Raw genomic sequence first — 24879 nt, 5'->3', positions numbered from 1 at the left:
CCTCGGGAGGTGGTGTGCTCTTGGGATCTAAGGAAAATCTCATGTCTGGTGGTGAGGGACGTTGTGTTTGGGATGCAGCAGTGTATGAAGTAATCTCTTAAATACTGTGTACTCAACTCTAATCTTACAACGTAATTGGGGCCCTGTGATTCCTGTCTGCCTCTCAGTCTTCTGTCCCCAGTTCTGTACGCGCACACACACACACACCTAAAGTGTGCTCCTTGCCCCTGCATGTCAATTGTGAGCACTGTTTCCTTACCTCAGTAGGTTTCTTCTCAGGGGCCTGCAGACTGGCAGCTACCCCCGCCCCCCGCCCCCAGCTGCCATCTGCTCTTGTCTTTAGCATCCCGACTGCCCTCTTGTCAGCAGCTCCTCACATCGTCTCCTTATTTGGACATACAACGTCCGTCCTGGAGATAGAGATGACTGACTGGCTCATCGCTTTCCCACCGCCTGCCTTCCTCACTATGTGGCCTGGTAGCTCTGTGAATCTTTCAGTCTGCCCACCAGGCTCCAGTGCATCTGGTCTAAGGAGCATCACTCACGGTAGATACCGCTGCCCTTGATCTCCTCCTTTGAGTCTCCTGGATCTTCCTTGGGGGCCTCAAGGACTGGAAGCTGCCATTGGCGTTGTCACTCACAGGTTTAGGGCGCTGTGCACTGTGGGCTCAGTGAGTGGTTGTCTAGCAGGTGTCTGAGAGGGACCTTCAAGCTCTTCCCCTTTCCCATTTGCAGGGAGATCAAGCCATATTCCGCCCCAGGAAGGATGGTGGCTCTGTGGCTCCTGGCTGGAGAGGGGTAGAAAAGAGGCCACTTTGGAAGGAATCAGCCCAAGAAACTTCTGGGTAGGGTCAGTCTTAGCTACTCTCAAGTCCTCGTTCGACCTTCTTGCTCGTGGAACCTTTGGGGTATCTTCTCAGCCTCACCTGTTTGCTAGGAAACAAACATGGTGCCTGCCTGCTTCTTGTCCTTCGGTTTCTCTCCTAGTTGAAGGGGCACTGGTGAGTCAGCGGGGTGGGCTGTGGAGCAGGGGCTTTGTAGAAAGCAGTCAGTCAGGTGGCTGAGTGCCTGCGAACACCATGGGCCCTAGACTCTTGCCAGCCTCCTCCTGCCTGTCTGCTCCCCTTAGCCATGACTACCAGAGAAGTTTACCACGAGTCAAGTCCTAGTTTCTTTCTCTGCAAAATGGGGGGCGGGAGGGAAGGGGGAAAGCTCCTTCAAAGGACTTCTGGCAGTAACTTCCCAGAGAAGGCTGTGTTATTGTGAGGACTATGGGAGACTTCTACCTTCCTAAGCCAACTGCCAACCCCTCTACAGACCACTGCTCCTTTGTGAAGGAGAAGGTGTGGTATTTGAGGGCTGGATGTCCTAGAGGGTTGGGGCTAGACTGCCTGTGGGCTGTAAACATCAGTGCACCCTTGGGAGGGAGCACTGGGCAGGAGCGGGGAGGGAGCACTGGACAGGAGGGGTGTTGTTCTTTGTTCTCAGCTGTATGCCCAGTGTTTACAGAGGCCTCTGATGGAAGCGGTCACTCGGCAGGTACTGTGACTGTGTGAATGGAGTCCAGGGACAATGGTCCCAGCATCAGGTGGGGACTGTGGTGCTCCACCTCATCTGTTGGCTTTACACTTGATGAAGGCAAGTTCAGCAGCAAAGCAATGTGCCTGAGGCCACGTGCTGCTGCTGGGATGGGCTTGCCTTAGAACCCAGGCACTCTGCTTCCTACTTGTTCTATCAAAGGATGTCAAGACAGTGATAGAGATGACGTCATTGCAGCCAATATTGAGTGTGCATTCTGTCATAACCTCTAGGGCTTTGGTAGCTGTGGGAACTTATTCCTCCTCCCCTTCCTCTTCTTCTTCCTCCCTTTCCTCTTCTTCCTCCTCCCCTTCCTCTTCTTCCTCCTCCCCTTCCTCTTCTCCCTCCTCCCCTTCCTCTTCTCCCTCCTCCCCTTCCTCTTCTTCCTCCTCCCCTTCCTCTTCTTCCTCCTCCCCTTCCTCTTCCTCCTCTGCTTTTCTTCCTTCACTTCATTTTTCTGTGGTCCTGGGAGTGGGACCCAGGGTCTCATGCCTGCAAAGCAAGCGCTTCACCATGGAGTCACATCCCCAGTTCCTTACCTACCTTCTTTCTTTCCCTTTTTTATTCGGAGTCAGTGTCTTACTGGGTAGCGCAGGCTGCCTTAGAACCTGCAGTGGTCCTTCTGCCTCAGCCCCTAGGCCAGGCTCCCATAGCCGCCTTCTTAGAATGCATTTTCTGAAAAGAGTTTTCCTGCACTTGTACTTTCACCCTCCCTGGCCGACTTCAGCAGTTGTGTTGTGTCTGGTCCAGAGTATGCTTGCCCTTGCTGTGAAAGCATTGAAAGTACAGTTGCCTCTCTGGGTCCACGGGGGCAGTTTACAGGCTTCTCTGGGGACACTAAAGTCCAGCGATTCTCCAGCTCCTGTGGAGCCTGGTGGTTTGTGCATACAATCTATGCACTTTCCCCATCCCTTTGGATTGGTCTCAAGGTTACTTATGATTCAACCTCTTTCTTCCCCAGCAAACCCCTGAACCCTTTGCAGACTAAAGGCCTTCTCTTCTAGGAGGAGAAAGCTGTGGCACTTGGGTGTGGATTGTGTGTCATGATACTCAACACAATATAAATATCCTTCTGCTGCAATGTAGAGGGACTAATGACAGGAAGGAGGTACGGACATGTTGGATACAGAAACAGTTTTACCCCCTAAATACTTTTGGTGAGCCCTCAGGTATGGAACCTTAGATATAGAGGGAGGATGCTTGCTTATAATTTTTGTCAGCTGTATTCATGCTGGCTATTGATTGCATACTAATATTTTACTGGACTTTTTATCTTGTCTAGCTGTCTGTCTTCTCTGCATGGTTATCGGTGTGGAATATGTTCACTAAACTTCCTTTTTGACACTTGGGGTGTGCAGGCAGGAGGCCCGAGGTCTTGGGAATTCAGGAGTGAATGGGTTGTAATATACTGGATTCCTGGAGGCAGGGCCGTGCGCCTCTGGGTCTCTCCGTGGTTTTCTTTCTTTTTTTTTTTTTTTAAGATTTATTTATTTATTATATGTAAGTACACTGTAGCTGTCTTCAGACACTCCAGAAGAGGGCGTCAGATCTTGTTACGGATGGTTGTGAGCCACCATGTGGTTGCTGGGATTTGAACTCCGGACCTTCGGAAGAGCAGTCGGGTGCTCTTACACACTGAGCCATCTCACCAGCCCATCTCCGTGGTTTTCTCTTAGTGCTCAGGCCTCTCAGCTTAGGGGACTGAAAGCTGGGGCTGGAGACAATGGAGAGAAGTCATTTCAGAGTCTTCCATTTCTGTAGGGTTCATCACAGTGCCAAGCCCCAAATTGTATTCCTCTACCCCATCTTGTCCTTGTCACATCTTGGTGACCTTGAGGTGTGGCTGGAACGAAGACTGTTGGAGGCTTAGGAGGCTGGGGAGCATCATGACTACAGTCTGTGTGAACAGCATAGGATGTACTCTTTCCACCCTCACCTTTGCTGGCTCACCCTCGGATGACCCAGGTCTCATTCATCCCAAGGACCAAGGACCTTCTCTGGACCAGTCACAGAACAGGCTCTGGGGCTACAGGAGTGCAGCAAAGTCCTGTCCGCAAGAGCTTACATGTTGGTTGGGGAGGTAGATTGAACCCTGTGTATAATAGGGGAACAGGGTATACCTTAGAGCAGAGGAGGCCAGGAGATATAAAGGCCCTGGGCTACCAGCCCGTGAGACTGTTAAAGGCTCATCCACCCTGAGCCCAGGGATGGTCACCAGGCTGGGATCATAGAGCCTCAAATGCCATTCTAAAAGCTACAGCTTGTCCTTGCCGTTTGAGACAGGGTCTCACTATGTAGCTCTGGCTAGCCCTCTTGCTTGCCTTTGTCTCCCCGAGTTCTGGGATTTAAGGCATATGCTATCACACCCAGCCAAAAGGAGGGAGAGGAGGTGCCACTGGGGGAGTCTGGGCTTAGGGGTGGCAGCTGCCTTAAGTTCACAGCTGTGATGCCCATGATACCAGTTCTTTCTCAGGCACCCACTGTGCCCGCCCTGCCCACTTAATCCTCACAACTTGGTCTCCATCTTGCTGAGGAGGAGGCTGAGGTGTCTAAGGACCCAAAGGTGCCGGTCAGTCTGAGTTAGTGTGTGCTCTGAGTCTAAGGCAGGGTTAGCTGACTCTGTGCCTGCCCCTAGGCTACTTCTCTAGCTAGCTAGGGGCAGGAGGGCGAAGCACAACAACAGCCCCTCTTCTCCTTCTGCTTTGGTGGAAGGAAAGGCAGATGGGTTCCAGATGGAGGAGGCTGCTTGGGAAGGGGAGCTTGTGCCCCATCTGCAGACAGCAGTCCTCCCGCCACCCCGCCCCAGGACCCTGAGGCTCTATGTTTGACTAGGCAGACTCGCCCTGGCGTTTGGAGACCTGAGCTTTCTGCTACTGACTTGGGCTGGACTTGAGCTCCTTGCCCCAGGCACGAGAGTAGAGATCACTGCCTTGCCCTCCCCAGGGAAGGAACCTCCCAATGTTACCAATGAAGTTGGCCCCTAAAGCGTTTTATCCTCCTTTTTTTTTTCTTCTTTTTTCTTATTTTTGAGATCTTCGGATCACAGACGGTCACTCTGTAATCCTTGAATTTATCACTCCCTAAGGAAGCACGGAGGGTTTTTCTTCTTGTTTTAAAGAAAAGTAATCCAGGCTGGGAAGATGGAGGTCAGAGAGTGAGGCTGAGGGAGGAGCCAGGGAAAGAACTGTAGCCCAGCACTGAGGGAACTCTGCCTGGGTGGGGCACTGAGGAAAGAGCTGGTAGCAGGGGTGAGTTGGGGGGGGTGGGGGCAGCACATGCGCACACAACCAGATTTCTAGATGTGGAGTTTGTTACTCTTATATTGATGGAACACATGGGTGTCTGAATTCAAGGAAGTTCTGTGCCTTTCCTGTCCTCATGTCACACCAGCTGTCCCCAGGATTTGGGACTAGACTTGTGTCTCACACATGTATGCAAGTTTACATGCACACTCACATGTGCCCTCACCACTACCCCTACACAGCACATACAGTTGCTTTTACGGTGTGGTGCTCGTGTGTGTGTGTGTGTGTGTGGGTGTGTGTGTGAGAGAGAGAGAGAGAGAGAGAGAGAGAGAGAGAGCACGCATAAACTGTGTGCATACTGCTCCAGGCCCAAAGAGAGGTGTTTGGGTGCATATTTGCAATTGCCACTAGCAGTTGTCCATTGGCTGACAAGACATGAGTGTTTCTGATAGGGGTACAGTCTCTGCTATTCTGGACGTCACTCTGTTACTCGTTTACCCATTTTATGTAAAGAAGAAAGAACCTTGGGAGATTGAGCACATAGTGGGTGCTACAGTGCTCTCAGCTGTGTTGATTGCAGTGTCACATACCAGGTATGTCCTTACCAGGAGCAAAGGCAGGGAACTGGCGCTGTCATGGGAGCATGCTGCTGTGGCTCCCTGCCACACCCAGTGCTTAGCCCCTGAGCCTGGGGGCTGGAAAGGTGAAGGTGACAGTTATCACTGAGCTGCTCAGAGCCCTCGGGTTCCCAGCCCCAGAGCCAAGTGACAGTGTCCTTGACTTTGCTTCTCTTCTGGAAATTAGACTGCTAAGATGACTCTGCAGGTAAAAGCTCTTGCTGCCAAACCTGAGGAACGGAGTTCAATCCCTGGAACCTGCATGATGGGAGAAAGGAAACAACTCCCACAGACTTTATCATCTGCCTTACACACGGATGCATGCACACACGCACAAACACACACACACACACACACACACACACAAATATAAAAACAAAAAGCCCAACAACCTAACCTGCACCACTGCCAACAGCTTCAAAGCACGGAATCATCACACAGCTGCAGAAATGCAGAAATCAATTAGACTGTCTCCGCACACAGTGGCTGTGGAGAGGGAGGAAGGTGCTGTCTCCCAAGATGCTTCCATAAATTTGATCGAGCATGGTGCGGGGCCAGGCTGTTACTCATCCTTGGCTACGTCTCATCTTGTGGTTGAGAAATCCAGCAAGTAAAACCCAAGGGTAGCGAGGCAGGGCTACCAGGGGAGAGGTGGCCTGATGCTCATGTCATAGCTCAGCCTAACTTGTCATCCTTCTTAGTCTGCTCTGGCATCTTGCCAAGTTTCCAAGCTCCAGCCTTTCCATGCAGGTGGGAGAGAGGGACCAAGTATGGAGAGTCTGCTCCAGCCCACAGTAGGTGTCTGTCCCCACTGTGCCTGTGTCTCCCTCAAGGTCTGGTTTATCCTTTCTGTTTAGGGCAGTGACTTCATGGTGGCCTATGTCCCAAGGTCCAAGAACTGTCCATCGCACCCAGAGCCAGCCTTTTGCTTCAGTGTCTACATGCATCCTGCTTATAGGCTGTATCTTTTGGTTTTGGTTCTTTGAGATAGGGTCTCACACAGAAGCCCAGACTGGCTTGGGGGTCATCTTCCTGCCTCAGCTTTCCACGATCTGGAATCACCACGCCTGACCTGGCTGTGTTTTTCTTTCTTTACCATGTTGTTCCAGAAATGACAACTAAAGTGACCCCCAAGTAAGGAGGTGAGAAGATAGCCCAGTTGCTAAAGTGGCACCTGTATGAAAGCCAGCTGTGCACATCTGTAAGCCCATCAGCAGGCCACATGAGCCTTAAGCCTGAAGATTCAAAGAGAGACCCTATCTCAAAAAACAAAACGGGAAGTGACTGAGAAGACACCAGGTGTTGATCCCTGGCCTATACACACACACACACACACACACACACACACACACACACACACAGCATATTGGTGTAATAATACTCCTTGAGCATGACTTTGTTCATTCTTGCCTTCCGTTTCTGATGTCAGCTAGACCTCTTGTCTGTGGCCAGCGTATTGATGGACATGTGCTGAGACCCTGAACCTCTGCGCCCATCCCTGCTGCTCTGGCATCCCATGTATCGCCCTTACGTGTCCCCACGGACTCAGTTTCTATGTCTCTTCTCCTCAAACCCTCCTGCATCCTCCTTTCACACGTAGCCCTCTCAGCTCCTGTGCTCACACTGTGTGCTGTGGGCTGTGGACAAGGAGGAGAATTAAGATCCTGTCTTTGCTGTGGAGTCAGGCGAGCAGAGAGTAAGTGATCTGTCATTTCCACCACTGGGACAAATGTGACAGGGTGATGTAATAATATGTCATGTAGTAGGTGCTCTTGCTAACAGAGTGGGATGTATGGATCTGAACTAGCTATTCTGCATGCATAATGTATTGGTGTATGCTGGGACTCCCGTGAGTGCGTGCGTGTGTGTGTGTGTGTGTGTGTGTGTGTGTGTGTGTGTGTGTATGTTTAGGCAATGCAGTGCTTAATCTTCCTTTAAATCCTAGGGTTCCGTCAGAACGTTCAGTACCATCGAGCTTTCCGTTCTTTGCATGCCTTTTCTCTTTGGAATCTTATGTTTTGTGAAATGCCTTATGTGCATTAGGCATTCTGGATTCTTTCAGTTGTGAAACTGATGCTATTCAGTTATTGGGGGGAAATTTTCTTGCATTATTTTATTGATGATTCCCCTACCCCCATTCTCTTTCTCTCTCTTTTAAAATTTGGACAGTAAATCCCCCAGATACTTTCATTTAAAAGAATTGGTTTTAGTCCTCTCCTTTCCTGGGTGTGTGTGTGTGGGGGGGGAAGGGTAGAGAGACGTGTGCACACGTGTGCACACACACACACACAGAGTGAGAGAACGTGAACACAGAAGCATGCAGGTACACATGTATGCAGAGTTCCGTCCTCCCTGCTACCCTGGTTGTACCGGGCTCCCTGCTTGTGCTGGGCCAGCTGTCACACTTCAGGTGGTGCTTTCATCTCTGCCCCTGGTCTTGCTGTAGGAGTTCTGGTACTGCAGTCCTGCATTAAGTGTCTCATTTGTGTGGGTTTGGGGGATGGGCTCAGGTCCCCACACTTGATGGCAAGTGCTTTACCCACTGGGCTTCATAGAAATCTTTTTTCAGCCTTATCTTCCTGTTCTTTGGGCGAGGTGTGGGAAGGTTGCTGGGGATTAGACCCAGGACCTTCTCTCAGGTAGAAGAGTTCTCTATGCTATGGTGCACTCCCAGCTGCTACTCCCACCTGAATTAGCATATTTTTAGGTTCCAAGAGATGTTATGGTTTCAAGCTCTTCCTTTTATAGCACCTTGCTTTGGCATCATGGATACACAATTTATTACTTATTTCTCTGAGGACATTAGAGATAGTTTAAATTTTGGGAGAGACTATTTTTGCTATTTCTTGTGTGTATGTGTGTGTGTATGTGAGAGAAAGTGTTCGTGTGTGTGTGTGTGTGTGTGTGTGTGTGTATGTGTGAGAGAAAGAGAGAGAGAGAGTTTATATGTGTGTCTCTGTGTGTGTTAGAATGTTTTCTGTCTCTTTTCCTCAGAGGCCTAGTGATCCTTGAAGCATGCTGGCATTTGAGTGAAGCATTAACAAGGCAACTGGGTCTCAGTTTTCCCCCTCCCCCAACCACAGTCAAAAAACATCAGATGTGCTTCTGTCAGTGGCGGGGGTGGGGTGGGGAGGGTGGGGGGGTAGGGGGCTGGAGGCTAAGGGCACAGGGCAGGCAGTGGCATGGCCCTGTGCCGTGTGTGTGTGTGTGTGTGTGTGTGTGTGTGTGTGTGTGTGTGTGTGTGTGTGGTGGGAGCGGTGGAAATCTCAGGGAAGGAGGAAGCAGGTCTGGCTGTCTGGCAGATTTGTCAGCTTTTTTTCCTTTGCTGTGTAAAGACACCCGAGGTGAATGCATTGATGAGGGGAAATGCTCTTTGGTGGCTCCGTGGTTTTGGAAGTTTTGGTCCATGATCAGCCAGCTCTGTTTCTTTTGGGTCTCTGGCATGCAAAGCTCTGAGAAAGCAAAGAGAGGCAGAGATTCAGAGAGAGGAAAGGATGCCCCAGCACACGCCCTGCAATAGAACATCCCCCGTGTCCTGCCGCCTTCCGCTGGCTCTCCCCTGGCACAGCTTATTTGCCTGTACTTTGTCTGGGGTCCAAGCCTCCCCCTAACACATAGGCCTTTGGGGGACATTGTAGATCCAAACCAAAGCCGTGGAGAGGTCGCAGGCATTGTTTTAGGGGAAGGATCATGAGGTGCTGTGAGATTCACTTGCCATTTCTCCTTGAAGACCAAAGGGCATCTTTTTCTACTGTGTCCTGGATGACACTGGAAAGTGAGCAACTATCTAGTCCTTTGTTGAGTGATCAATACTTAATGCCAGCTGCTCCATTCCTCGCCTTTCTTGTCTGGTCTCCTGGCACAAGGTTCTGACACCACCAACTCTCAGACCTCTACCACATTCCCCAGGGAGGGGAGGCAGGGGAGGACTGCAGCTGCCATTCGAGCCCTGCCCCCACCCTGTTCTTGGATGCTTCTAGTAGCCTTTATGAGCCAGAACTCCCTCTCCTCAAGACCTTTGCACGTGTGACTCCTGCCCGCTCCTCCGTATTCACTGTCAAGCCCTCTGGGGGAAGTCTTTGTAGCTGGCCTAGGTGCAGGGTGGGTCCCCGTGTTCTGTGTACTCCTGGGCCGTAGATGTCTTCCTGCATGGCAATGTGCATCTCAACCGGTGGCTTTATACTCTCTGGTATGATTCTCAGACCTTCCTGGTCTTCAAGTGTCTGAGGGGAGAGGCCTGGGCTGCCCGCTCATCTCCCCCCCCCCCCCAATCCAGTCAAGCACAGCAGCGGGCATGTTTGCTGTAAGGACCTGCTTGTAAATATCTTAGGCTCTGCAGACTGTACGGTCCCTGTTGCAGTTCCTCAGCTTTGCCCGTGTCTCACACAAATGCCCACAGACAGTACACTAGTGAGTGAGCGTGGCCCCATTCCCATTATATTTATTTATGGATTCTGACATGTAAATTTCATATAATTTCCACATGTCATGAAACACTATTCTGCTTTTGATTTTTTTCAATCTTATAAAATATAGAAACCATTCCTAGCCTTCAGGCTATACCAAAATTGGCAGTGGGTTAGACTGGGCCCACAGACCCCTGACCCCCAAGGCAGGGCAATGCAGAGTTTATGTTTTCAATACATACTTGTTGAATGACTGACTGACATCTTGGATTCTGGCAAGAGGCAGTGAGTTGTTGCTTTCCCGTAATGAACTCCATAATCTCTGTCCTTTATCAGATTCCCTGTATTGAAATTAAGAAAGAGGGCCAGCTGGTTTGCTTTATTCGTATGTAACTCACTTTCCTAAAAACTTAACCCATCTTAAGGATATAATATAAAGGGATTTTGTTTTGTTTTTGTTTTTGTTTTTTTTTTTTAGTTTTAGCATTTCTGTTGTGTGACCGTTACCACTCTCACTTCTAGAACATGCTTGTTGCCCAGAAAGAAATCCCATTAGCAGCCTCTCCCATCCTTTCTCATCTTCTCTCCCAATCCCAGCCCTGGACAGCACGGGTGCGCCTTGTGTCTCTCTCCATCTACTTTCTCTAGACATCTCTTCTAGATGGAGTCATGTAGTATGTGATATTTTGTGACTGGCCTTGAACTCGCATGCCATGGCATGGGATGGAATTTCACTTACTTTCTTTGTGAGCTATGGGGGGATTGAACCCCATCTCAACTCCAAACCGCTGAAGGAAGTTCCAGCATTGAAAAGGGCACATTGTGTGTGTGTTGTCTGCTCATCCCTCAGACAGACAGAGCTGTCTTTTCACTATAGATTGAGCTGCCTGGAGGGTTCACTCACGAGCTTTTGTTTTGTTGAGGTTTTGAGATAGGGCCTTGCATGGCTACCTGGGCTGATCTTTAACTCCCAGTCTGCAGCAAGGCTCTGGTCTCAGTTTCCCAAGTAGCTACAAAGTAACAGGCTACCACTTCAAGTTAGCCTTTGTTAAGATAGTCTTCTTACATAATCCAGGCTGGTTTTGAGCTTCTTTTGTAGGTGAGAATGCTCTTGAACTTAAATCTTAAATAACATATATATTTTTTAGATTTATTTTTATGTTCTTGATGGGTTTGTGTGTATGTGTGTGTGTATGTGTGTTTGCATGCATGTATATATGTGCACTATAATGTGCTTTTATTTCCTTCTAAGTTCATAAGAGGGCATTGGATCCACTGGAACTGGAGTTACAGATGGTTGTGAGCTGCCATGTGGGTACAGGAAACTGAATCCTGTTCTTGGCAAGAGGAATACGTGCTCTTGACTTTTGAGGCATCTCTTTAGCCCACCTTGAACTTTCTTTTTAAGAACATATTTAATTTTTGATTCTGTGAATATGTGTGTGTGTCAAGAGGCTCTAGGAAGACAGGTGGTGGTGTGTTGCAGAATATTTGGTCACACTGTGAACACTGAGATTGTGATATTTACTGAAAAAAAAAAAAAAAAAGAAAGAACCTGTTTCTAGTTGTGGTATGGCTCAGCCCTTAGAACACACCTTTTATCCCTCTGGCTAGAATACAGACACGCCCTTAGAACACAGCTTTAATCCCAAATAAGGAGTTAGTTTGTAGTACCATGTTTCAAAGTGATGCCACTGTAATTGAGTGGCAGACAAAGTGACAAAGCAGAGAAAGATTTGACTGAATAGGATCTGCCCAACTCTCATTAGAAGAGAGAATAAAGGGAAGCTACTTGAGGGGCAGGCAGAGAGAATGAGGAGGCAGTTTTACCAGTTGTAAAGAGACAGATTGCAGAGAGAGGGGGAGAGGGAAGGGGAGGGGGGGGGGGAGGAACAAGCTAAACACAGGTGAAAACAGAACAAGCCAGAGAATGAGAAGCCAGAGAATTAGAACATATTGCCAAAGTTAGTATGAGGCCAAGCAAAGCAATTTAGGAGAAGGTGAGAGAAGCCAGATTGAATCAATCAGTATGGAGAGGAGTTTTGAGCCAGGACAGCTGATTTGAACCAGCTAGGCAGAGATCAGTAAGAACTAGAAAGAGAAAGCTCGTTCAGCAGTGAGTCTTGGGGGCTGGAAACATTCTAGATCCAAATGAATTGTGTGGAGGCTAGAAGCAGACTTAGGCAGTAAGCCTCAGAGACAACAAAGGCGAATAAAAGTTACTTTTAATATGGTGGCTCAATCCCAGCACTCAGGAAGCAGAGGCAGGTGGATCTCTGTGAGTTTGAGGTCTACAGAGCAAATTCCAGGACAACCAGGGCTACTTAGACCCTGTCTTGAAAAACAAATCAAAAATAAATAAATAGATAAAATAAATAAAAAATGAGAGAGAGAGAGGTTATAGAAAGACATCTAGTGTCCAAGAGAATTCTCATCTTGTCAAGAGAAAATTCATCTTGCAGTGTCCTTCACACTGAAGTCCAATCAGGGCCTGGCCCCTACTGGGCATTTCCATAGCTGAGAGACTCCTTTTAGCTGCCAGGCAGCTCTGGATTTCAGCTTCTTTTTGGAACATTGTTTCTTTGGCCATGCTCTGCTGCCAGGACCTGGGAGAGCAAGCTGGCTCTGTGGTCTGTGCAACAACTCTGGGAATATTTGACAACCACTCCCCATGACCTGCTGGCCAGTGCCTTCAGCTGCCTCTTGGCCAACTTCATCTCTGTGCCTGTTCCCTTTGGACGCACTCCAGAGTGTAATGGGTTTTGTAGCCTTCTGGCCTCCATGTCGAGGTGGATTGGAGGGGTGGGGCTATATCACTACTACTGCTGTTGGCACAGCAGAATGAGTTGTAAACTTTTGGGACGAGGAATCTTCACCTTTTCAGGAGGAGGGTTTTGTGGAAGACAGTGCTCAAAAGCGAAGATAACGTCACTGTGTGATAGCAAGAATCCAGTATAGGTGGGGCCTGCCAGAGTCCCTCTCTCCTCTAGCTCAGGCCAGAAGCTCTGGACCTCCTGATGGGCGTCACATGGGCAGTGTGCCCTGCAGGAAGGGTTGTGAGTGTTCCTCCGTGCCACCCCATCCTGACAGGGCTGAGCCTTTGAGCTGGTAGAGGGAGGTTGGGACAAGAAGCCTATTGATTGATAAAGGCATATCATCATAAGTGACAAGAGAAGTTACACTTGGCCATTAATGTCTGGTTCTCATCTTTGAGGGTGGCTCCCCACTTTTGGTGGCTCCAATCCATGTGGATCCAGCAGTCTCTCTGCTGCTATCCTTGGAAGAAAAACCTTATAGTTTGGGGGCTGGGGAGATGGCTGTGTGGTTACAAGCACAGGATGCTCTTGTAGAGGACCCAGGTTAGGTCTGCAGCACTCACATGGTAGTTTACAACTATCGTAAACCCAGCCTTGGGACTGCAGCCTTTGGTCTCTGTGGGCACTAAGGCGTGGAGGCGCTACACAGACATAGATACAGGCAGGACAGTCACGTATATGAAATAAATCTTTGAAAAAAGGAAACAAAAACCTGGTGGTTTTGTAACCAAGAGGAACTGAGAGGCCCACACCAGGCATGCCGCCCAAAGCTCTCCATGGGAAGGAGCTGGGTTTGGGGCACTTCCCTCTCCCTCAGGCTCCTTTCTAACTACGTTCCAGCTGATTTTCATCCCTCCAGCCTTCTGCGGTGTGTTAGTCATTCAGAGAGTCCCCTGTCCATCTGTTTTGGGACTCTGACAGAGTGGGAACAGAACATCCTGTGGGATTCGGGCCTCCCTGCCTCCCTTTTGTCTCATCCCTGCCTGGAGGCTGAAGGCAGATGAGACGCAGACCATTTGCTGGGTGGGCCTCCCTCTGCAGAGCTGAGTTGTGCTCGTAGGTACTGTGAGCTCAGAGTTTGCCTACGGGCTTGTGGCTTGGTGGATCAGGTGGTCTGGAGGTGACAGGCTCCATGGAAAGGCACTGCAGGCTAGGTCAGCACTGTTACTGTGGTCCCCACTCGCCCCCAGTTCTGATGATCTGGGAAGGATTCATATGAGTCACATGGAGTAGAGTTTATTGCAGAGGAGAGGAGAGGGGAGGGGAGGGGAGGGGAGAGGAGAACACATTCAAAGGTGAGCAATGGCCAAAGGGGCCACGTCAGAGCCCAGCACATTCTCGGTGATGCAGACAATGGCAAGGGATCTCTGTGCTGCTCTACGTTGAGGCATACCTCATATCTTTTGGTCACGCTCTGGAACACTGGTTCTCAACCTGTGGGTCACGACCCCTTTGGTGGGTTGAGTGACCCTATCACAGGGGTTGCATATCAGATACCCTGCCTGTCAGATATTTACATTATAATTTATAACAGTAGCAAAGTTACAGATATAAAGTAGAATTTGGAATGATTTCATAGATGGGGGTCACCACAACATGAGGAACTGTATTAAGGGGTTGCAGCATTCAGAAGGTTGAGAACCGCTGCTCTAGAGCAAGCCGCTTTTCCTGAAGGGCTGTGTGCTGGTTCAGGTGATTGACAGACCTGTCCAGACGGGCTGTAACAGAAGGTGTGTAAGCCTCCTGCTAGACAGTAATCTTATAAGGTTTAGTTAGGGCTTCTAGAGCCAGGCTTAGATAGTTATCTGTTCATGACATTCTGGGAAGCTCAGGATGTCACATCTCCACCCAGGGCCAGAGATCTGACTCACATCTCATTCTTTTGACCAGTAATAAAAAACCAAAAGAACCCCCCCCCCCAACCCAAAACTGCAGTTCTAGATGGCTTGTGAGGGAAGGGGTCCAGGCCTAGTGTCTTCTAAGCCTGCTAATATCTCATTATTTACGTGAGAATCTCACAGGCCCTGCTCATACCCTGACTCTCTCTGCCAGTCCTCCTGTGACCTTGGGCAAATTAGATGAGGCTTTTCCTTAACAGAAAGTGGGAACACTAAAGGACCTGGTTCACCCGATCTTCAGATAGTGAGAGTTAGTAGGCACAGCATCCGCAGCCCTGCCTGGCACAGGGCAAGCAGTGCACACCTGTCTGTGGTGGCAGTGGCAATGAGAGGAGCTGGAGCTGGAGAGGAGGAGGCTATGACTCTTACATTATTTGCTGCCCCTCCCCTCCCCCAACGAGAATACCTCTTCTGTATTTGCTGCCAAATATGGGAAAGCCACTCTACCTTTTGCCTTGGCAGCCTTTGGCCTCCGTAGCATGTTCTCTGATCCACTCTGCTCAGCAAATCACCACCCAGACACCATGAGAACCAGCCTTAGGCCACCAGACAGTCTCTTCACCTGTGACCTGTGAAGCTCACCCAGGTGACATTGACTGAGCTCTTGACTTGTGGGCTGGGAAGACAAGCTGAACACTGATTGACAGCAGGGGGAAGCTGAGGGTGAGGGTCTGGCAACCTTCTATAGGAACACAGAGCTTTCAGAATGGCATAGACACAGGGTTTGACCCCGGGGTACTGTGGGCAGACACAGCCGCTTAGGTTAGCTCACCCACAAGCAAGGGGAATGTGTTCATAAAGTCCCACAAGCGAAAACTCCCCAAGTGCATTCTCTGATGCCCCACCCCCACCCCCGTGGTGGACGAGCTGCTGGGTCCTTTGCCCTCAGGGTGTTTAGAAAGTGACACGGTGTGGGTTAAGTATCAGGACAGACACAAAGTGACATGAGTAGCCATTTTTGCTGTACCTTGCATGTGCTGGTTGGGTGCCTAGCATGTGTTTTAAGGGGAAACTCAAGGCTTGGATGGGGCTTTTTAACTCCCCACACAGTCAAGAAAGCAAACTGAAGCCTGGAGGGACCCCCTCCCCCTTCCCCAATCCCACATAAGAACCTGGCTCTAAGCCAGGGGAAGCCTGTGGGCATTCAGTTGTCCTTTGATTTGGGGAGGCCTGGTAATCACATGATTACATGTGTACCTGTGGAAGTCCAGCTCCCCCCTCCTTCCCTCCCACCCTGCCCATGCCTGGAGGGGCGGGACAGTGTATTTAACCTGTGGTCCTCCCAGCAGAGGACGTACCTGCTTCCCCCTCGATGCTGGAGCTTCCGTTCCCTTCTTACATCTTCCTCCTCTCTACAGCCATTAAGTTTGAAAGAAATAAACCTGCATCAAAAGGCGTGGGTGACCTTGAGCTTTTGTTCAAAATACAGATTTTTCTAAGAGCCCCCGAAGAGATGAGCTGCAGGAGACAGCATGTCGTGTTCTGGGAAATATTCCCGTGTGAAAGAACCTTGCTGAAGTGCCCTGCCCGGGAGGCCTGGTGGGCACGGGTCCCCGCCCTGGTGCCAGTCTACCTTGACTGGCTGTGTGACCTCAGGCCCATTGCAGCTCTATCTGGGCCTGGGCCTTGCTGTAACTCCAGGACTTTGTGCCTGGTCACTAAGGGCCTTTCAGCCTTGGAAGTTCTTCCACTTGAATTGCCTGCCTCAGGAGAGAGAGAGGGTAGCTCCGCCAAGTTGCTCTCTGTCTTCCACAGAGCTTTGCTTTTCAGCTGGTGCGAACTGGAAACCTTTACAGCATGCTTTAGAGAGCAGGAAGAATTCCAAATTCCTAATTCCTAGAGCCCTCAAGGGCGGCACTTTATTTATTTATTTTTTTGGGAAAGAACAAGTTCAAACAGGGTCCCAGGGGTGGGGCTTCTCCTTTGCCCAGAACTTCAGAGCTTTGGAACCAAGCTGGTTAAACCTGCAGGACCTGCTCCTTGCTGGCTCATCAGGACACTAGAGTGGCAGGAAGCAGTAGGCCAGCAGCTCTAGTCCTCTCCTGCTGTGGAACACTGGCTTGCTCCAGCCCCATCTTTCCTTCTGAGCCCACCTGCCCAGATCCTGTGTTCTCCGGTCACCTGCTCAGCCTGAACTGTGTACCATGTATTACTCATTCTTTCCAGCCCTTCCTTGTATTTCTGTCCCCGTATTTTCCTGCGCCCAGCCTTTTCTTCCCACCTACTTCAAGCTGAGATAGAATAGGGGGCTAGACTGGGTATAGAGTGCAGACCATGAGCCACACTCAGTATAAGCTATGAGACTGGGGCAAAGAAAGGCGCCATAATTCAACAGATCAGAATACCTTGATTCAGCCCCTGCCTGCTGAGAGGCCATGTGCTTCTGCACCTGGGATAAAGATGTGCACCCAGGGAAGGGGCTTCGTGATGAGGCACAGCTGGCCAGCATTGGGTGATAATACTACAAGTCCATGTGCAAGAGAGATTGGATTCAAGGAACTTACGTGGGGCTGGGGACAGCTCAGCACTTGTCACCTGCTCCCTTCTAGGTTGTGGCTCAGTCCCAGGGTCTTGTCAAGTGATATTTCCTCTAGGGAGAATGAAAAGTTTGGGTGGGTCTTCCTGAAGTCCCTTTCTGCTCTGCTAAGTTAATTGTCGCTTACCAAGTACCTTCTTAAAGCAGCTTCATGAAACCCTGGGCAGCCTTGATCTCATCACCTCCTCCCCCACACTTGGCTGGTTTTATGCTGTTGTTGTTTGCTTTTTTACTGTAATCCTCAGATGATGAGGAGAGGGAGACTTTGTTTTCTTTTGAGAGAGAGTCTCATGAAAACCAGGCTGGCCGGGAATCCATCCACGCTGTCGTCAGAGATGATGACCTTGATCTCCTGATCTTACTGCTTCCTGTCTCCCAGGTGCTACGTTACAGGTGTGTGCCCCCATGCCCAGCCCTGGCTGGTTTAAAATACGATGGGTCCCATATAGACATGGATATATTCGGGCTCTGATGATACTGTTCAGGGTTAGAGCTCATACCTCAATACAGGAGAGAGTTGTAAACATGAGGATTGGGGCTGGGTAAGTTGAAAGTTATGGCCACCCTGACAGACTTGATCTATCTATCTATCTATCTATCTATCATTTATTTTGGAAACAAGACCTCAGTATATCTATCTATCTATCTATCTATCTATCTATCTATCTATCTATCTATCATTTATTTTGGAAACAAGACCTCAGTATACATAGCCCTGTCTGGCATGGAACTCACTACACTGGCCTTGAATTCAAGGAGTTCCACCTGCCTCTGCCACTGAAGTGCTGGATCATTTGGTCTTGACAGTGCAGGGACGTGCCTACCCTGGCCTCCCTAATTTACATTCTATCCCCCACAGACACTTACTGTAGACCTCCATCAAAGGACGTCAAGTAAAGTGAGCTCCAGGGGACACAGCTAAGAAGCATTAGAGATAGGACACAGGTGGGGCTGTCTGGCTTGAGGCCACAAACCACCTGCTGTTTTTTTGAGCTGGTTATGAATCCCAGCATGGAAAGGGCCTTTATCTGTACCAGTCTGTGTCAAGTCTGTAGATAAGGAAGTTGGGAAGAAGCCTTTCCTCCCCCTTCAGGGATGGAATGGTCCTTGTTCTGTCTGGACGGGCTGTGGCATTGGGCTGGTGCCCACCTGCTCGGACTGAGTCTAGGGAAAATGTCTTTTCTGCCTTAGTGCCGTGTCATCGTTCTGCCTGTTGCCTGTTTTCATGTCCCTTCACCCTGTTTGCCAGCTGGTGTCATCCAGGACGCACCAGCTCTCTGCTCTTCAGAGAGTCTCCAAAATGCAGCTGGAGTTTTGTCTCCTAAACAGGGAGGCAGGAAGCGGAGCTGTCTGCTCGGGATGGATGCCTGAGGCTGGCCAGGGCTCTCTAGGGGCCAGGCAGGCAGGATGCTGGGTATCTAAACAGGGAAGGGCCAGGGAGAGGGGTGGGGAAGACTGAGGTTTCCTGCATTTGGTGTATTGGCCAGTCCAGTTGTTTCCTGCTGATAGAGTGGTGGACAATGTCACAGTGACTCACCTCTGCTGTCCCTGTGAACAATGGCAGCTTTGCCCAGGGCGGGGGGAGGGGGTGTCAGCAGGAGAGTCTTGTCATTCTAGTCACATGCTTGATCCTCCTGGGAGGAGCCAGTGCACCTTGAACCTCTTGGATCCCTGCTGGCTCCTGGTACTCTAGAGCCCTGGCCTAGTGGGGCCTAGTGGGTGGCTTCTTTCTGGTCTGCTGTGGCCTGTCCTCACCCTTCTATGCACAGCTCACTGGGATTCTGGACTCCACACTGCCCCACTGCCCGCCTGCCAGACTGGCCCTGCTTACTGTCCTCCCTTGCCCTGGGGCTGAAGTTCAGGGTTTGGCACACACATCACGGTTTGAGTCCCCGAAGGCATTTGGGGCTGGATAAGTGTCAGACAAGTGAGACAGCTGTTTGAGTCTTTAATCTCCTCCAGTGGCAGAGGATTAGACAATTTTTTGGTGGTTTTGTTATGTATTACAATTTTTTTGAAAGAACTATCATTTGTTTTGTGTGTCTTCTAGGGTTCTTATCACAGTCTCCAAACACTTCTCCCCACTATTCGCTCACTAATCTTTCCAGAAACCCCAGAGGGAGGTGGCCTTACTGTCACACCACAGGCTAGGACTCTGGAGTACCAGAGGGTGTGCCCAAGGTCTCAGATCTTTCTCAGATTCCTGGGACATATGACTTTCTGGTAAGGACAGGGATATGAAGAGTTTCAGAGTAGGCGGTGGCCCATCTGCAGTCCAGGCTCGTGGGAAGCTGAGGCAGGTAGATTTCTGTAAGCTTGAGGCCAGCCTAGCTTACATTTTGAATTCTAGGACAGCTAGAGCTGTGCAGAGAGACTCTGTCTCATCCCTTCCCTCAAAATAAAAAAATAAAAGCAGGTGACGGCCCACCTGCAATCCCAGCTACTTAGAGGCTGAGATATGGTTGCTTGAGCCCAGAAATTTATAGCCAGACTGGGCAGCAGAAAACTGTGACTCTTTCTCTTTCCAAAAAAAAAAAAAAAAAAAAAAAAAAGGCAGGAGAGGAGAGATGGCCCAGTGGTTAAGTTGTTAAGAATTCCAAATTCCTTGTTTGCTTTTGCATAGGACCTGGGTTCAGTTCCCAGTACCTACATTTTAGTTCAAAAACCAGCTGTCCCTCCAGTTTCAGGGGATCTGAAACCCTCTTTTTATCTCCATGGGCTTGCATGTGATGCACATAACATACATACAGGCAAGAAACATTCACATAAAATCTTTAAAAGAATTGATTAAAAATCGTTTGGGAGCTGATGGTGGAAGGTGAAAAGGTTGAATAGGAGGATGCAGAGGGGAGCAGGGCTAATCTCTGCCCGCATCCCCGAGATCACAGCAAGGTACACCTAGCAGCGAGACATTAACTCATAGCACCTCATAGCACGAGGTAGTGTGACCAGTGCTGGCATGGGAGCTTCCAGAGCAATTCCAAGGTGCAGTTCCACCTGCAGAAGTGGGAGCTGCTTAGCAACGGGACTGATGCCGGTGTTAGAGTGGCCTTAGCTGGCCCACGCGTGTCTAGAGGTGCACCAGGGCAGTGTTGCTTGTTACGTGTATTGCATTTATTTGGCAGCTGGTGTCAGGAGTCTTAGAAATGTCCATTCACAGTTCTGTTTGCTGGAATTTATCCCAAAGAAGTTATATATATATATATATATATATATATGTGTGTGTGTGTGTGTGTGTGTGTGTGTGTGTGTTTGTGTATTCAGTGAGACATCATCTGTTTTTTTTTCTTTTTTTCTTGACATCATCTGTAATAACAAAAATTCTAAGCATACAAAAGAAAATGTATGCTTTATACAGAAAGCTACAGTCAGATAGAAGTAAGAAGTTAGGTGTGAATGTGGGCGCACACACACACACACACACACACACACGCGCACACAATGAATAAGTGAATATAATTAAAAGAAAAAATGTTCTGGTGAGTGTTACCCAGCGAGATGCATGTGGATAATAATAATGTGCCATGTATTTTAAAGATCTACAAGGAGGAATTGTGAATACTATCACCATAAAGAGATAAATGTCTGGGAAGCTCCAAACATTTAGCCGGCGCTAACATTATGCAGCATACAGAGCTATTGAAATGTCATGTGACAGGTGGCCAGTATGCACCATCTATGTCTTCATTTATCAGCTAAGAAACAAATGCAGACTTGGTGTAGATTGTCAGGCCTGCAGTGCTAGCACTCAGGAAGGTAAGACAGGAGGATTTGGAATTTAAGGCTAGCCTAGGCTACAAAGCAAGTTCCAGACTAGCACAGGCTAAGTTATCTTAAGTACAAACAACGAGGAAATTTAAATCTGTTGTGGGATGCCTTCACATGAGGGGCTATTGTATAACCTTTCAGAGAAATCATCTCTTCAAACATAACACAGTAACATAGCTCCCAGTGCTGTGAAGGCTGAGGCAGGAGGATAGATAACCTGTGCTAACCAAAGGAACACCCTTTCCATGATTCAATAAATGCTTCTAAACACCAAGTGAATACTGGAAGAGATACAGGTGTTTATGCTATATATACTGACTTTTTAGATTTATTTATTTCTACGCATATAAGTGTTTTGCCTGCATGTATGTTTGTACATCATGTGCATGCAATGCCTACAGAGGCCAGAAGAGGGCATCAGATCGCCTTGGACCTGGAGTTACAGCCCTCAGCCCCCATGTGGGTGCTGGGAGTCAAACCTGGGACCTCTGAAGAGCAGTCAGCGAGTGCTCTTAACCTCGGAGCCATCTTTCTAGTCCCAAATACTACTTTTTATTTTTATTTTTTTGTAAGCAAAGGACAGTGCTAGTGATAGCTAGTGAGTCTTCGTGGTTTTTCCTTTCTCTAATTTTATGCCATATGTTTTCTGAAACGTTCTCTAGTGAATGTTGCCAGCACAGAAAGGGGAGATGCGCTGAGGCCTGAGAGGGCTGCACCCCTGCTGTGCAGAGCTGGCCTGTGAGGCGAGGCGGGGCGCTCTGGCAGGGTGGTGGGCTGAGTTCAGGGAGACCACCCCTGCCTTTCTGCTCCCGTCTTCCTCTTACACAGTCCTCTCTTTGCTTTTCTCCCTTAATTGGATGTAAATGTAAGACTGAGGGATGATTTTTCTTAAAAAATAACGTATTGTTTTTATTGGCTGCGTTTCCTGCACGCTGTGACAAGAGAGTCATTTTAGATTTCTCACTCTGAAGAAACCCTAATTTAAGCTCTTTTCTCCTCACGTGATCACGATTGATTTTTCTCTCAGTAGTTCAGATGGTTTTCGTCAGGGAGAAGACTTTCCTACTCCTGCCTTAAATGGCCTCTGAAAGCCCAATTTGAAGTGATGGCTTGCTGCCAGGCAGGGCCTGTTGGGCAGGACCTGGCTGCCCGGCTCTCCCGAGAGATGGGGAGGGGGTGAGGGGAGCTTGAAGTTTTGCAGTTTTGTGGCTGCAAGTCAGTTTGAAGGTGACTCTCAAGTGAGCTGTGGTCCTTACCCCAAATCAACCTTGCTAGTGTTGGGGACTGGGGAACCGGACTGAGAACGTCCTAGGGACTTATTAATGGCCCAGCTCGTGGCCTTCTGGGTAATGCTGACTTTTGTGGCATTATTCACTCCTAAGGGTGCTGGGTAAGACTAGAGCCTTGAGTATGGTAGGCAAGCCCAAGCTATACTCGGTGTGCAAAGAGAGTGGCAACTGCCCAGAGGATCCCTGTGTTTCTGTCTAGCAGGAAGGCTAAGTCAGGAGGATCATGGGAGCCCAGGAGTCTGAGACCAGGCCGAGCAGCCGAGTAAGACAGTCTCATAAAGTCAGTTAACCACCTCCAGCAGTTCAGACGGGAGGTTTTGCATCAGAGACCCAGAGTCGGCCTCACCACTGTGGTGACAGTGAGTTGCTCTCAGCTTCTTGGAGCCTCACTTGCCTTTCTGTAAAATGGAAATCATGGCTGAAGTAAAACCTCATCGGGATGATGCACGGATGACGTGTGCGAGTGCTGACGAATGCTCACTAAGTGAGCAGTACGTATCTTACGGGCAATACACGTTAATACTGATTTTAGAGGAGGGGTCCTCCCCGCTTGCTCTGAGCCAGGCATGCGGCTGAAACCGAAGTCTCAGGGAATCTGCATCCCTGGCCACATTCTCTGCCCCAGTTCAGACTTTAGACTCTCTGCCCTCATTCTGGATGCAGGCTGAGCTCACCTAGTTTCTTAGATATTTGAACTCAGTGGGGAATAGCCTTTCAGATCTCACACAGCCTGTCTTCTCATTGCTTTTAAGGTGGCCTTGAGCCCGACACAGACCCTATATTGTCTCACCAAGAATGTCCCAGCCTCCTAAATGACTCCTGCATCCCTACTGGGGGACCATTTTGCTCCACGGAGCATGAAGCAGATGTAGCATTTAAAGTCCATCAGGCCAACAGCACCCTATGTTTTTGTTTTTAACTGTTATTGTGGTAAAATACACATGGCATAAAATGTATCGTTTAAGTAAATTGCAAGTTTTGAGTTGAGTGGGCCTGACACACACAGGGTCCCACTGTTGTGTCGCCTTCCTTAGGCTCCAGGCTCTTTCCATCTTCCCAGACTGAAACTTTGTACCCATTGAACAAAGACTTGCATCTGGCCTTCCCTTAGTCGCGCTTACCACATCCACTCTCTAAAGTCTGAGTATTCTAGATACTGGATACAAATGGACTCTCCTACTGTCTTGCCTCTCCTGGGTAGATTACCCCCTCCCCTTCAGCATAATGGCTTCAGAGTTTATCCAAACTGTAACTTGTATCAGAACACATTCCTTTTTTTTTCCCCCCCAAGGAGTCATATTCCATGGTGTGCCTCTACCACATCTTGTTTACCTATCATCCATAAGTGGTCATTTGGATGATTTTTCACCTATTGTCTGTTATCCCCACATCCCCCATTTTAAAGTTAAATAACCATTCTCCTCATTCCAAATCAGCCCAGGGCCCTCCAGGGCACGTGTGTAATTGCTGTGTAATTGAAATGATGGGCTCGAATCCTGTGTAAGAACATGGGTGCTCACAGGTGTGTGTTCCTGAGTGCTGCAGCCATGTGTCCATTTCCTTTAATGGGCTAGAAATTATCTTTATTAACTCGTCACAAACTCCTCAGGGGCTGTTTTAGGAAGTGGTAAAGGGTCTTGGTTAAGGCTGTGGGTTCTGAGGTCAGACCACATGGCCTTGCATCCTGATCCCACAACATATTAGCTTGACAGAGTCTATGCTTCTTAACTCTAGGATGCTCTCATTGTTGATGGGGATCGGGTAACTGCCTTGACCTTGAAATGAGATGATCTGTGTGGCAGAGCCAGCATAGCATCTGCTGCATTGGGAGCCCCCTAAACATTAGTTCAAGATAAAATTGAGGAGTTTGGTTGGTTGGTTTTGAGAAAGAATTTCATCGATTAGTCCATGCCCACAGGGAACTTACTATGTAGTCTGGGCTGGCTTTGAGTTCACAATGTACCTGCTTCAGCCTTTAAAAAAAATGAATATTTATTCATTGTGTGTGCACACATATGTGCTTGTCTTAGGGTGCATGTGGAGGTATCTGAACAACTTTGTGGAATTGATTCTGTTCTATTACCATGTGGATCTTGTGGATAGAACTCAGGTTTTCAGTTTTCATGGCAAACACCTGTATTCATGAAGCCATCTTGCACCCCCCCCCTCCCTGGCACCCCCGCTTCAGTCTCTCTAGTTCTAGGCTCCAGGTCTGTGTCTCCATGCGAGGGCTTCCATGCTCAGAGCTTCCTGGGGAGTGGCTGAAGAGTAGGGTGAAGGTACCTGCTCCTGGGTTGGCATTCCCAAGAGGCAGACGAGAGCAACCGTGGGAGCTACGCAGAGGCCCTGTTCTCCTTGGCTCCCTTAGTGCTTCCTCCCTCTTCTCGACCATCACTGATGGGGTCAGCCTTGAATTTGGCCCTTCTCAGATCTCTTTTCTGCTGTCCCTTTCTTGCACAGGCCACTGCTTAATAGGATGAACTTGGCACTTGGGGGAGGCATTTGGCAGCCACCTGCAGTTCCTTCACAACAGTGCTCTTGGGATGGCAAGAGGGTGACTTCCCTGTTGCTTCTGCTTCCCTGGACCACTCAGAGCTTCACGAACCACACACCCAGTGATGAATCCTGCTCCGGCTGGGGAACCCGAGCCCTCTGCCCAGAGTGAGCATAGCCAAGGGTTTGGCAAAATGTGAGGCAGACCATGATTTCTCCCTAAAGCTGGTAGA

General features: G+C 49.1%; 1 protein-coding gene and 1 long non-coding RNA gene across 6 annotated transcripts in view; one reads left to right on the top strand and one right to left on the bottom strand.

The window, feature by feature from the left end:
* Nucleotides 1–24879, top strand: part of Tspan9 (tetraspanin 9) — a 182183-nt gene that overhangs the window by 22206 nt on the left and 135098 nt on the right. The gene's annotated exons all lie outside the window — the stretch shown is intronic.
* Nucleotides 8580–19807, bottom strand: Gm52879. The gene is made up of 3 exons (XR_003956368.1): nucleotides 15008–19807; nucleotides 10089–10187; nucleotides 8580–8892 (listed from the first exon to the last, which is right to left on the bottom strand). It is a non-coding gene; the product is annotated as a predicted gene, 52879 (long non-coding RNA).

Source organism: Mus musculus, chromosome 6, assembly GCF_000001635.26.
Source record: "Mus musculus strain C57BL/6J chromosome 6, GRCm38.p6 C57BL/6J".
Classification (NCBI taxonomy): Eukaryota; Metazoa; Chordata; class Mammalia; order Rodentia; family Muridae; genus Mus; species Mus musculus.
The sequence above is the reverse complement of the archived record's forward strand: the minus strand, read 5'-3'. Positions and strand labels throughout refer to the sequence as shown.